Raw genomic sequence first — 13,121 nt, 5'->3', positions numbered from 1 at the left:
AAAAAATATTCTAGATCTATGAGGTTGACAATATGGCACGAGTATGCATAATTATTCACATATTACTGTTAGGTAGCATTACTGGCATAATAATTCTTGAATGACAAGTGCTTCTTTAACCAGTAATTAGCAGTAATTATTCACTATATCTAGAAATAATAATTTGTATTTTTTAATCATCTAGAATAACAACTAATAATTATAACAGATAATATAATTATTCCATACTCTTAAGTCAATTGAAATACTTGGGATTTCCCTCATTTGCAGTGTGAAGTATGCGAAACTCGTAATACATTACCCACTGTTACTGATAATAATACTTAAAGTATGTATTATAACCTAGTATATAAGTACAAGTGTCGAATTTAATGACGTAGAGGCCCGATGCACTGACTGATTTTGAGGCTCCCTACGATAAAAAATTAACAATCTAATTTTTATTTTCCAAATAACACCATGCATTCAAACAATTTTTATTTTGTATATATTATACAAACATGATTTAATTGTCTTTTCTTACAAATCATAATACATAATATCGTCACCGTTCAGGCAAAAGTCACCAACCCTAAAAACATAGTTTTGAGATATCGCAATTTGAAAGTTTGAAAATGCAGGAAAAATCAGATTTTAATGTTTTTAAAGTTTTATCTACATTAAATTATTTTCTCATGTCTTCTTGATAATTTCTTTAAGGTAATTTTACTTTTTGATGCTAATTAAAACATCTGGAAGGTTTTGAAGGAGGCAAGGTAGCTCAATTATGGTTTGGTGACTTTTGCTTGTTAATAATCTGAACAATGTTAGCCAAAAGAAGGATCAGTAAAACTCACCATCCATAGTATAGTGACTTTTGCTTGTATATTTTTAACGAAGGATTTTTTTTTATATAGTCAATAATGTCTATTCACCTATAATGACTTTTGCTTGTTAAGATTTTATCGAAAGTCATTTAGTGAAAAACAAATAATTCGGATTTAAGCAAAATTTTACTAACTAATGTACCGTGGTGAGTTTTGCATCAACTTCAACTCTCAACTCAAAACTGCCATTTTCAGGGTTGGTGACTTTTGCCTGAACGGTGACGATATGTACATACACACAGCAGAATACTTATCAATTTAGCATGTGAATTACAATAATGAAGGTATTTTTAATTAAAACCTTCTATATATCCATTCATTTTATAGAAGTGTCAGGTTTAAGCTCTTAGCCAGCTCTGTGATCTAAACTCGCCTCATCTGCCGCACAGCCATAAATCAAATATTCTAGGAACGTCGTTTCGATGTTTGACATCTGCCTAGCGACTTGGATGCGGCGACCGGTGAGCCGGTGTAGGAATTACCAATTCATAGGTGTGCGTATGCGTTCTTGTGTCTTCAACTCACAGCCTGAGATGCATGCAATTTGTTGATAGCAGCACTAGATGTTATTTTTTCAAACTAAAAATCGCATTCAACCAATCTGCGGAGCTCTATTTGGCAACGTGTGTTTTGTAAATAACGATGATGTCAATCGAGGTATCGTTGCAGACGAGACGAGTTTTGATGTGTGCGCCGGCTTAGGAAGCCCCCTTTTATATTTTCTCACGAATCAGTTGCGTCATGTTGAGTTAGGGAAACGCGCCTCTGGGCGAACGGCGGAGTTAGATTGTGGAGATCTGTCATAAAAAAATGCTCACTAAATTTTCTCTGTCATACTTATTGATTTTCATTAAATTAAGAATACAAATTGCAGATGGTTTGGTTAGTTTTTAAAATTCACTTAAACCCTGTGTAAACTAAGCCATATCAGATAGAAGGATATTTTTATCTATTAAAATTTGGTTTACATTCAGTTTAATTGACTTTTAAAAACTAACTAACACCATCGGCAATTTGTATTTTTAGGTCAATGAAAACTAATAATTATGATCGACAAAGTTTAGTGTCCACTATTTATGTCAGATTTCCACAGCCTACCTACCCCCTTCGCCACTGTTATATACACATTCAATAAGTATAGTCATTAACACAATTACTGCTGACCTTTTAATTACCACATTTATTACATTATACGATTAACACGTTAATCTAATGGCCAACTACTCCAAACGCGCCAGTCGCCGTGTTAGCACTAAATGATAAAAGCAGATTAAAAATCTTGTATATTATTGGATTTATTAGGACCGAGGGGTTCCCAACCTTTTTTTACCCTACCCACTTGGCACCACCCATTATTTCAAAGCAAATTTATAGTTGAACATAGGGTAATAAATAATACCTATAAAAATAATTGTTTATATTCTGTGTAAAATGAATAGGTAGACATCATGGTTGCCTCATACACACAAAGTAAACATAATATAAACATGTCGTCTGATGCAGACAAATGTGTTCGAATTATATATTTATTATATAAATATTTATGAAACTCGTCAAAATAAATTGAGATTTAAAAAATTCTGTTGCCATCGAATAGTGACGGCTGCACACAGATTGTTCAACAGGTGCCCGCGGTTACGGGGTTGGGAATAATTACGTGATCAGTATTATTTTCCTAAATTCATTTCATTGAAATGTTTATATTTTGTTTATAATGGTTTGATTTAATGACACGCAAATGCCTCGCTTAACGACCAAGATACGTTCCTGGAATGTTGGCTGGAAAACGAAACGCGGTATAATAAATGAATCGTTTCTTTTCATACAAATTCATAAGTACATTTTTCTAAGACCTATTCACATTACTAAAAAAAATTTAATCCCAAAATCACATATTTTTCATTACAAAAATAAATGTGTTCTTCTATTGTTATCAAGTCGAAGTGAGATGGATGTTCATTACTTGTTCGAAATAAGAAAGAAATTTTGACTAACCTTTAGAAATTAACTGGCGACTAAAGCCGCGTTGACACGGTCCAAGTACGATCCAAGTAGACTTGGATAGGAATAATTAGTATGAAGATGTCTCATCCAAGTGACAGCTTCATACTATTTATTCCTATCCAAGTGACAGCTCCATACTATTTATTCCTATCCAAGTTAACTTGGATGAGTAGGACGCGGTCCAAGTAGCTTGGATAGGAATAATTAGTATGAAGATGTCACATACGAGTGCACTTGGATAGGAATAAATAGTATGAAGCTGTCACTTGGATGAGACATCTTCATACTAATTATTCCTATCCAAGTAGACTTGGATCGTACTTGGACCGTGTCAACGCGGCTTAAGTAGTTCTACTCACATACATATTCTTTGTCAAATTTTATGATGCAGGTGTGCATGACCCGTTTTGTTCTGTATTTAGTCCATATCGTCGCTTAAGAAACAACACCGCGGAAGTCAATTAATTAAAATTTTAATAATGTTTTTTTTTAACTAAACACAAAAAAAATAAGTTAAAAGGTATCAATTTTCAATTTTTTGAGACGGTTTTTGTTTGCCCCTGAAAATTTTAATTAATTGACTTCTGCGGTGTTGTTTCTTAAGCGACGATATACTTCAATTGCAGCCAGAGCGGAAAAAAAAATTCAGGAGGATCAACGAGGAAAAGGTAGACGGCCTCTCAATACCTTCAGCTGTGCGAACGGTGAAATGCAGAGATCGTTGAAGAGATATAAATAGGACAATTAAAAGGAGTCACTCTCAACAATGAGGAATACCTATTACTTGTATTATACCATGTTTACAAATGCATATTTTTACTGCTGACAGTACGTATTATCGCGGCCATAACAAGAAAATGCATGTGTAAACACGTATTATCGTGCAAGTTGCAAGATTGCATGCATGGATCGAAAAAGTTCAGAAGCTTCTGAATTTTCACGCAATAATTGGTACTTGCATGGTGAGTAGAACGATACTGGCGAACCTGCCGGAAGCAATACGAACTAAACCGCACAGAATACTTTGACGTTTACCGATTATCTATGAACCTGACCGAACCTGTCAAATAGCACCATACAATGACTACATTGCGTCTCGCTTACGCTTGAAGAATGAGATAGGAGAGACAGTCATCACTTTTATGCGTAAACAGTGATTATCACAATAGTTCAAAATACACCCTATTGATGCGAGTAATCCACGTATACAGGCGCTATTATAATGGATGTGTTCAACAGAATTGATATATTCCGCTTAAGTGACAGTGGTAGGGCAGATATAATTTTATATATTATTGAAATTCTTAACTCATTCGGTAGACTTCCTTATAGGCTCTATGTTTGTTTATGTTTATAATTAATTATCATACATTTTTTTTTTAAATCTATTGGAAGTAAGTACCTATTCATTATTTATTTGAGGTATTTGCTTAATTAATTTGTATTAAAATTCTCTATGAAATTAAAAAATTTAAATTGAACAGCAAGAGTGTGTGTAACATACTTCTTCTTCAATTGTCTTCAAATGAATCTATGGTATTAAGGAAAGGGAGACAAGTCAATCACATGAAATTGAGACGAGTATGCCAAATACTTTTGTAGTATGTCAATTTTTAAATTATAAGTCTACGTGGTATCCTTCTTTTTTAAATATTAAATCACAAAGTGGTTAGTATGTAACACACTTCCATGTTGTTTGACTTGTTTCTTTTTTTCTTCACAATAAAATTTTAATATTGCGTATAATTTTGATTGATTGATGTATTGACCCTATCATCATTAAAATATAAAATATAATTACGTAAGTAATCAAATTCCAAATGGAAACAAATTGAAAATTGTTTTTCTGATACTAACTAAACCTTGAGAATAGTAGAACCGAACCAGATAAACAAAAAAATTGACATTTATTGAAGAACTTTCCGTGTCGTAATGAATAATTTAAAAAAGCATTTAAAGTCAGCTGTACGCGTGTACATGGCATGGCGAACTTAGTCAACAAATAATTCCCAAGGATCGTAAATAATTAAATTTATTTCCCTTCGGGACAATGGTATTGATTTCCACTTCACCACTCAACAAGTAGTATACTTTCACAACAAACACGTACGGTCACCGGTGATTTGGGTGGTTTTTTAATATTTGATTGACATATTTACATAGGTCAAAAACCTTATTGATCACCCCCCTCCCTTTGCAATCCAAAATTCAATAAGTGATATCACTCACACAATATCGAAAACATACGTGATGTCTGTATACAGGCAATTAGGTAGGTAACATGATAAACCATTTTTTTATTCAACGTATAATTCACAAAGATAATATAAGAATGTAACACAAAAATATCCTCATCCTCCTATTTTTTTTTTACATACCATGTTTGATCCTAATAAGATTATCCATAGTATGGAGGCTTTGTATTCACAGATTTTGTTTTTACGAGAAATGGATGTTAGCCACTTGCTCAACCTATTATGTCCATACTCTGACTCATACACAAATTAAAAAATAATACATGTGCTTGCCAGTCCCAGGATTCGAACCTGGGAGCCATGACGTTATAGGCCGACGCTTAAGGCGCACGGCCATCGTGGGCATTATAATAATATTACAGTAAAATTGGTATGTTCTCTGTCCAATGATATCTTTTCGTGAGACATACAATAAAACATTCAATGAACTGGAACATTTCACATACAGTGTAGAATAATAATTAGCATACAATTGGATACATTAAATTCTTCTGCCACCAATAAAATGTGTTGATTATTATACGGTTTTACGACTATCTTTGCCTAGAACTGCCAGGTCAGAAAAATGCCAAGTGGGTAAGTAATAGCTCCTGTATATGTGCATGGATTTACTGTCAACAATAGCGTGTCAATAACTGATTACATACAAAAATGCTGACTGTCCATTAGCATAAGCGAACGCGTTTGTTGTCATTGTGTGATGCTATTTGCAGGACAGGTTGTGAAGATCGGTAAACGTCAAAATGCTCTGTGCAGTGCAGTCCTTATGTTTTCCGTCAGGTTCGCCACTATATTTCTAATGTGCATACGTAGATATCGTGCAAGTTGTAACTATCGTGTGAGAATTCAGAAACCGATGAACTTTTTTGATCCATGTATGCAGTCTTGCAACTTGCACGATAATACATGCATTTACTTGTTATTGCTGCGATAATACGTACTGCCGGCAGTAAATACATGCACGTGAAAACGGGCTATTATGCGCTGATGTCAAAAATACGGTGTAATTCATAAAAGATTAGTAAAGACTAACCCATGTGTTGAAGTAAGTAGTGGCAGATTGTCAGTTTCTGAAGCAGTGAGTCACGAGTTCTTGCGTCTGGTAAAATTAACACGTTGTTGTTTAAATGTTAACTCGATTCAGTGCAAGAACCCAACCACTTGATTGAATTTCTAACAACCATTCTGGGTTACAAAAGTCTGTTATAACCTCTGCCCTGTGGATAGCAGTGGCGAAGGGTGGAGGTAGGCTGTCAAGATTCGACATAAATAGTGGACACTAAACTTTGTTAGTTATACTTATGTTTTCGTTGAACTAAGAATACAATTTGCAGATGGTGCTGGTTTGTTTTTAAAATTCAATTAAGCCGTGTCTAAACCAAACCATAGTAGTTAAGTGATGCAATGGGCGATTCGACAAAAATATTGCCCACTTTTTCAGCCATACTTATTTGTTTTCATTGAATTAATTATAAATATTACAGATGGTGTTGGTTAGTTTTTTTAAATTCACCAAGCCCTGCCTAAAGCAAACCATAATCGATAAAAATATTCTTCTATCTATAAAATATCTAAAATGATTTATGGTTTAATGGCATAATTTTAGATATTTTATATACAAACGAATATTTTTTGACAATTATCTACTGTGACTTGGATTTGGCAGGGTTTAATCGAATTTTGAAAACAAAAAAATACTACGTACACATTGTAGTCCTAATTCAATGAAAACAAATACGTTTGGCTAACAACGTTTAGTGTGAAATATTTATGTCTGATCTTAACAGCCTACCTCCACCCTTCGCCACTGGTGGATAGCCATTTTATAATACCTGCTTAGGAGTAAAAATATAAATTTACACTTCAAAAGATCACGTAATTATTATAGTATAAATTGAGATATAATTACAAAATAATTGTGTCATTCTTTACCTCACAATAAATAAAATTTATTATATTATTTTAGTTAAAGTATGAGAATTATTATAATATAATATTATCTCAACTTAGAGGGGATTATTGATAAGAAGCAAATAGATGATTGTACATAAATACATCAATGAAGAATTTGTATGAATCATATATTAACACTATTCGGTACACTATGAATATAGGTATATTAGAAAGTGTTAGAAAGTCGTTCTGAGAACCAAATAATATATTACCTGTCAAGTTTAATTTGCAGGTAGAAAAAATCATTGCAACAAAATTGGAAATTAAAATCACTACATAAATAATAATTCTATTTTCTAGCTGTCTGGCACAGCTCCCTATGTGCGCAAGTGATGTATGGTTTGGGACTTGCTATTCGGTACCTAGTGAATTGGAATATTATTTATCATACATACATCACTATTACTAACGGATTAGTAAAAAAAAATTTAGCTTGCCCACTCGACACGCGAGTAATGAGTTTATTTATTTCCAAAATTCTCTGTCGTCGAGTAGGTATTAAGTAGAAATGATTCAAAATTGGAATATTAGCGTGACAAAAAATGTTACATACACAATACGTAATCAACGTGTCTCAGTAGGTGATGACTACTAAAAATTAATTTAAGTAAACAGTATTTAGATGGACTGGATATAATAGAAAAAAATATATTTTCATTTATTATAAATTTTTAATTTTAAAAAAACTGGTGAGTGTCGTTCAAGCGAGTACCTATAATATAAAATGTTGAATTTTTGAAAAAAAATTGTGTCACATTATTTTTCTGTCGCCATTTAAGTAATATTTTAAAGATATTACATACCTACTTTAAATAAAGATGAATTTTGAAATTTATATTTTACTTAAATAAAAATATTATTATAATAATATAACAGGGGATCATTTATATGGGGCAATAGGAATCTTAGATAGGTACTTACCCAAAATGTTATACTTATTATATAAGTAGGTAGGTACCTACCATCTATTTGAAAGCTATAAACTGAATACCTGGCTGATACTTATGAAAAAGTTAAATTGTTTAGGAGTAGGTACAAACACAAAAATAATAAGGGTTATTAAATAGGTAGGTAACCCAATTTATAAAACAACTTCTTTATGGTATGTAGGTACCAAACTAGGTATGGTATTTCCCCTAAAATATAAGTAATCTAGGTCAATTAAAATATACTTCCGAACTGTGAGCGTCTATAATCTATATGCTCCGTCTGGAGCGGATGAGATGGTAGATATTTAAAAACCAGTTAATGCTGAAACAATATACGTAAGAAAGATTATTTACAAAAAAAATAATCATATTTTTATGTCCAGCATTTATGTACCTACCTATTGACTTTTCGAGAAGTTTTTGTGAAAAAGAAATTAGCGGTATTTCGATTATTTCACATAGGTAGGTATTATTATAGGTAGGTACCTACCTACTGAAAATTAAGTTATTTTTTATTGTTAGGTAGCTACCTCTAATATTGTAATTTTTCATGATTTTCTAACAGACAAAACAATTTATCAAAATATTATTATGACGCGTTTATATAATAACAAAAAATCGCGTTGAGTTTTTATTAGTGAAAGATTCTTTGAAGAAAAAAATTAATACAATGTACGTCGATCATTACACATGTCATTAGTAATGTAATTATTATAAGAATCATACAAATTAGTCACAATGTATAATGTATAAATTCCGATCTCTAAAATGAATACGAATTTAATCCACACGAAACGATTCCAAGCCGAGACAACTAGATTTATTAACGTTAATGTACCCACAAAAAAACATACAAAATTATGTAAGCACAATTAAATATCGATTTGGTATTAATAAGCTATTTCCGATCAGTGATGAAACGACCGTTTCAAATTGTACATCGCCGGAAAATGATTCTGAAAATTTCAAGGATGCAGAAAGGAAAATATTCACGGAAGAAAAACTCGTCTAAGAAATCGATGAATTCAATTGAACGTTAAAATTATAAATTACCTTTAATGTGAACTGAATAAAATCACTTAACATTTTCACTGCACATAGCGATCATTAACACCGAAAACTAGAGAGATAACTAAATAAATAACTAAACACAATGCGAACGGCGACTCCGTACATCTGCGACTGATTTTGACAGATGAAAAATGTATGCATGTGTGCACGCTTACAATGTTATAATACATAATAGATGAAGCTCATATTCAGTGCCGGCTCGTGAGCTCGAAATATTTTCGGCGGTAACTGTCATTAGTTTTGAAATTGAAAATTTGTTCGGAAATTATTATTGAATTATGAAATACTTAATAAATCTATAATGGATGACGCGTGATATTGAAAGTAATTTTATGACCAATTAAGGGAACGCCCCCCTGCATGTACAGTGATAACTGATAATACGGTTACATGTAAATTGTACGTAAAACATTTCACCGTGGCACGGTTCGCCGTGAGTTTTCTATCGGAAAGAGATGACCGTATACGGTCTATAATTTTATTAGATTTAATACGAACATTACCTAATTCAATTTGCATAGCTGATTTTGGCAAAATTCATTAATTCGAGAATGAAAACCTAACCTAACCTAACAAATAATCCAGTATGTCGGCTAACATGCCCAAAAACCAGTGCTCGAAATGGAAAATTTCACGAACAGGAACGCTCGACAATTTTCCAAAAATGTGTGATATTAGATATAATAATATCTGTAATATAAAAATATCTTTTACTTTTACATGATGTACTTTTTTATCATCATCTTCGCCCAATACGCTATCGGCTATAACAATTAGTGGTAACATACAAATATAGAGTCATTTTAGTTTACGAAATCGTTTTCTAAAAAATACATTAATAATTATACAAATATAAATAACTAAACGTATATGAATCTAATTGGAGTGGGAAACATTATTAAAATACACGAAACAATAGACAAACTAATCACAATTTCCCATTGGTTTCGTTACTAGTTTGAATAAAAATATGCAACTAAGAGTGGATAGAAATATGAGTGAAGATTCTTCGGTTTAAACAAAATACATGCCACTTTTTTCAAAGCTCTGATTTTTCGTAAATTCGAAATATTTTGATTATGGTAAACTATTTTTTAATCAAATCAAAATCCATCGTATACGAAAAAGCAAGGGCATGGTTTTAAATAAATTAATTAAAAAGTATGTAATACGCAAGATTTACAAATGTAGCATTATTTATTAAATATGAATCATTTTAAACAACCTCAGAAGTGTAGGTACATATTATTAGAAAAAAAATATTTACATCATGTGGACATGTAGGATAATTTATTCTAATAGGTTTCCAATGTTATAGAAATTGTTATATACAGGGAAATTTTTCATATATTTATCCTATTGGATTCTGATTGATTTATTTAAATATTTTTATTTCGTATTGTACCTTAAACAATACAAATTTTTTAACATGCATACGATGTTCACGAATATGTATATATATTAATTATGGAATTATTTGATTTAAGTTATTAAATCTATTATAATATTAGTTTAACCATCAAAAACACAGTTCATTCAACCCGAAAAATATCCATATAAAATTAAAACAATAAAAATATATGATAGAAGATAAAAAACACAACTTAAAATTATTAAATTTGGAAAAATAAGGAGTCTAATTTTGTCGCTTCCTCTGATGAAAACGCTTATCATTGGCTGCATACAACTTAATATTGATAAACGACCAATGAACGACCTCGATTGCATTATGAAATACAAAAACTATAAACGCGTCAAACCCATGTAAATTTCGCTAACATAATAATATGATAAATGGACAATTCGGCCAATTATGGTTGTCTCGATACAAAATTTAAAGTTTCATTACAAAAAACAATTACCTACCACTGCAGTAAAGATAATATATGTATTGAATATGTTTCATTTAAAAATTTAAAAGTTCCAGTGTACATTATAACTATTACGTTATTAAATCACTATATTTAGGCATGTAACTTAACCTTAACTGTATTAAAATAATATGTTTGAACTTGCAAAAAAGTAAGTGTCTCGTTTTATAAATTAATAATACAGTAAATCTACATTCCAATGTAAAATAGCTTCCAACATTTCCTTACAATCATAAAAACCTTTTTTTTCAAAATACATTATTGTCCCATACGACAATGCAATAAATCTTACTTACCCCAGTGCATTTCTTTGTATACAATTTTATTGTTTTATCACCATTGACGCAAAAGAGTAATATGTCTATTGGTGCATTCAAGGCCAAATTCGTTGAAAAAAAAGTATTGTCTTGAAAAAAGGTTATTTCTCAAATACGCTGTCTTACACTTACTCTATCACTATTTCAAAAAAACTTAAGTAAATTAAGTACGGGTCATAGAAAATCCAGTGGTTCTAAATCAGTAAAATTATTTTTTAATAAAAAAAATATTTATGTTTTTGTACCTTTGTACCTATCAATTCATTTTCGTAAATTTTAAATCTAACCCGGAACGTAATAATATTAAGTATGACGCTTGAGGATTTTACTAGACGACTCGCTGTCCGTCGGATATTTAACGAACCGGTACGCCATTTTCGAGGTTTTAACGAACAGGAACGCCATCCTTAAGAATCCCACGAACAGGAACGGCGCTCCGGGGCGTTCCGCTCCATTCCGAGCGCTGCCAAAAACCCGCTGAATAGACGAACTCATGGATATACGTGGCAGCAAAGAACTAGGGACCGACTGAGAAGAGTGGATGTAGCCAGGCTTTCATCCAACAGTGGATCGAGCCCGGCTGATGATGATGATGACGACTTGATTAATCTAATCTGAATATAATATTACGTGGATAGCCTCATTACAGCCGACTTACTGTGTAAGATACGGAAGTAAGCAATGTGTGCGTTTAATTTAGTTTATTTAAAATAGGTAATCATATTATGATCAGAAAAATATAATCGTAGAATGTCTTAATGTGGTACTGGATAAATCTAAATTAATTATCGCATGTGTCGCATACGTCATTCGTTTGATGTGACATAGTAGATAGGTATGTAATTTGTATTCACATTGTTAAGAGTGAAAAGAAGATTGGCACTTTGTAAGGGCGCTAGCTTTTAGCAGGGCGAATGTTAATGTCAAGGAGAAACTTTAACTTTCACTGCGAAGATGGATTGATTTCCAATTGATTTGCCCTTCGGCAATCATTTAAAAGTTTCTTTCGTCTAGCTAGGGTTTTCGGGTTGAATACAATTTATTATTTATTTAGTATTTATCGATCGGATTTTCCTCATTCTAACTATATCCGCTGTATTGCTTATTCTACGGTAAATTAAATGACAAGAAATTAACAGTATTTACACATAGGTATAGTAGGTACGGAAATGTCTACGACTAATATTGGTTATATCACAAGCATTCTTATCATTTGTCTGGTCCATCTATCTACTTTATAAATTACATAACCTAGGTAGGTACCTATTAATCGGGTACACGTGTCGGTATAAAAATAGATTAACTGAAAATCTAGCGTCGAAATTTTCAATTTTTATATTCTATTTACAATGTTTTCGATCATGCGTAACTTATAATATATTATTATGTGTCTATTTCTTGTAAAGTCGTTCTTATTTTAATCACGAATGAATTTTGGGTATTGCCCTTGAAAATTAAATGAGGAATGATTTAGCAATACTAAAATATGATAATAAATGAATATATAGTATGGCGGTACTTTGGGACAGCAATTATTATTAAATACCTAGACATTTTAAAAATGCTATGCGCATAGGCAGGTATGGGCGCACATTAATTAATTCCAAAATCTCTTTATTTAACTATTTAAATAAAGAACAACTATAATTATCTGGAACCCTATGTTCGGTTCTCTGGATATATCTGGATCCCGATCGATGGATCTTCGGTCTTTCTATCAATTATGATAATTCTAGTTCAATAAAAAATACTCCTACGTATATAGAAAAATTATTTATAGTTGTCAACAAAGACATGGCATTTCTTGAATTTGAATTCTTGACATTTCGTGGCCATCTGAATTTATTGCCAGTAC

The 13,121-nt window shown here is 31.8% G+C and overlaps 1 protein-coding gene across 1 annotated transcript in view; it reads right to left on the bottom strand.

The window, feature by feature from the left end:
* Window positions 1–9,191, bottom strand: part of Abca3 (ATP binding cassette subfamily A member 3) — a 64,614-nt gene extending 55,423 nt beyond the window's left edge. Inside the window, exon 1 of the mRNA XM_085949417.1 lies at window positions 9,061–9,191. The gene's annotated coding sequence lies outside the window, so the exon portion shown is untranslated. The remainder of the gene's footprint in view (window positions 1–9,060) is intronic.
* Between the last annotated feature and the right edge of the window lie 3,930 nt (window positions 9,192–13,121).

The sequence above is a fragment of the Rhyacophila brunnea genome, unplaced genomic scaffold (genome assembly GCF_057557595.1).
Source record: "Rhyacophila brunnea isolate RB1 unplaced genomic scaffold, BYU_Rbru_1.0 scaffold_22, whole genome shotgun sequence".
Taxonomy (NCBI): Eukaryota; Metazoa; Arthropoda; class Insecta; order Trichoptera; family Rhyacophilidae; genus Rhyacophila; species Rhyacophila brunnea.
Note: the sequence above shows the minus strand (reverse complement) of the source record. Positions and strands in the feature narration are given on the sequence as shown.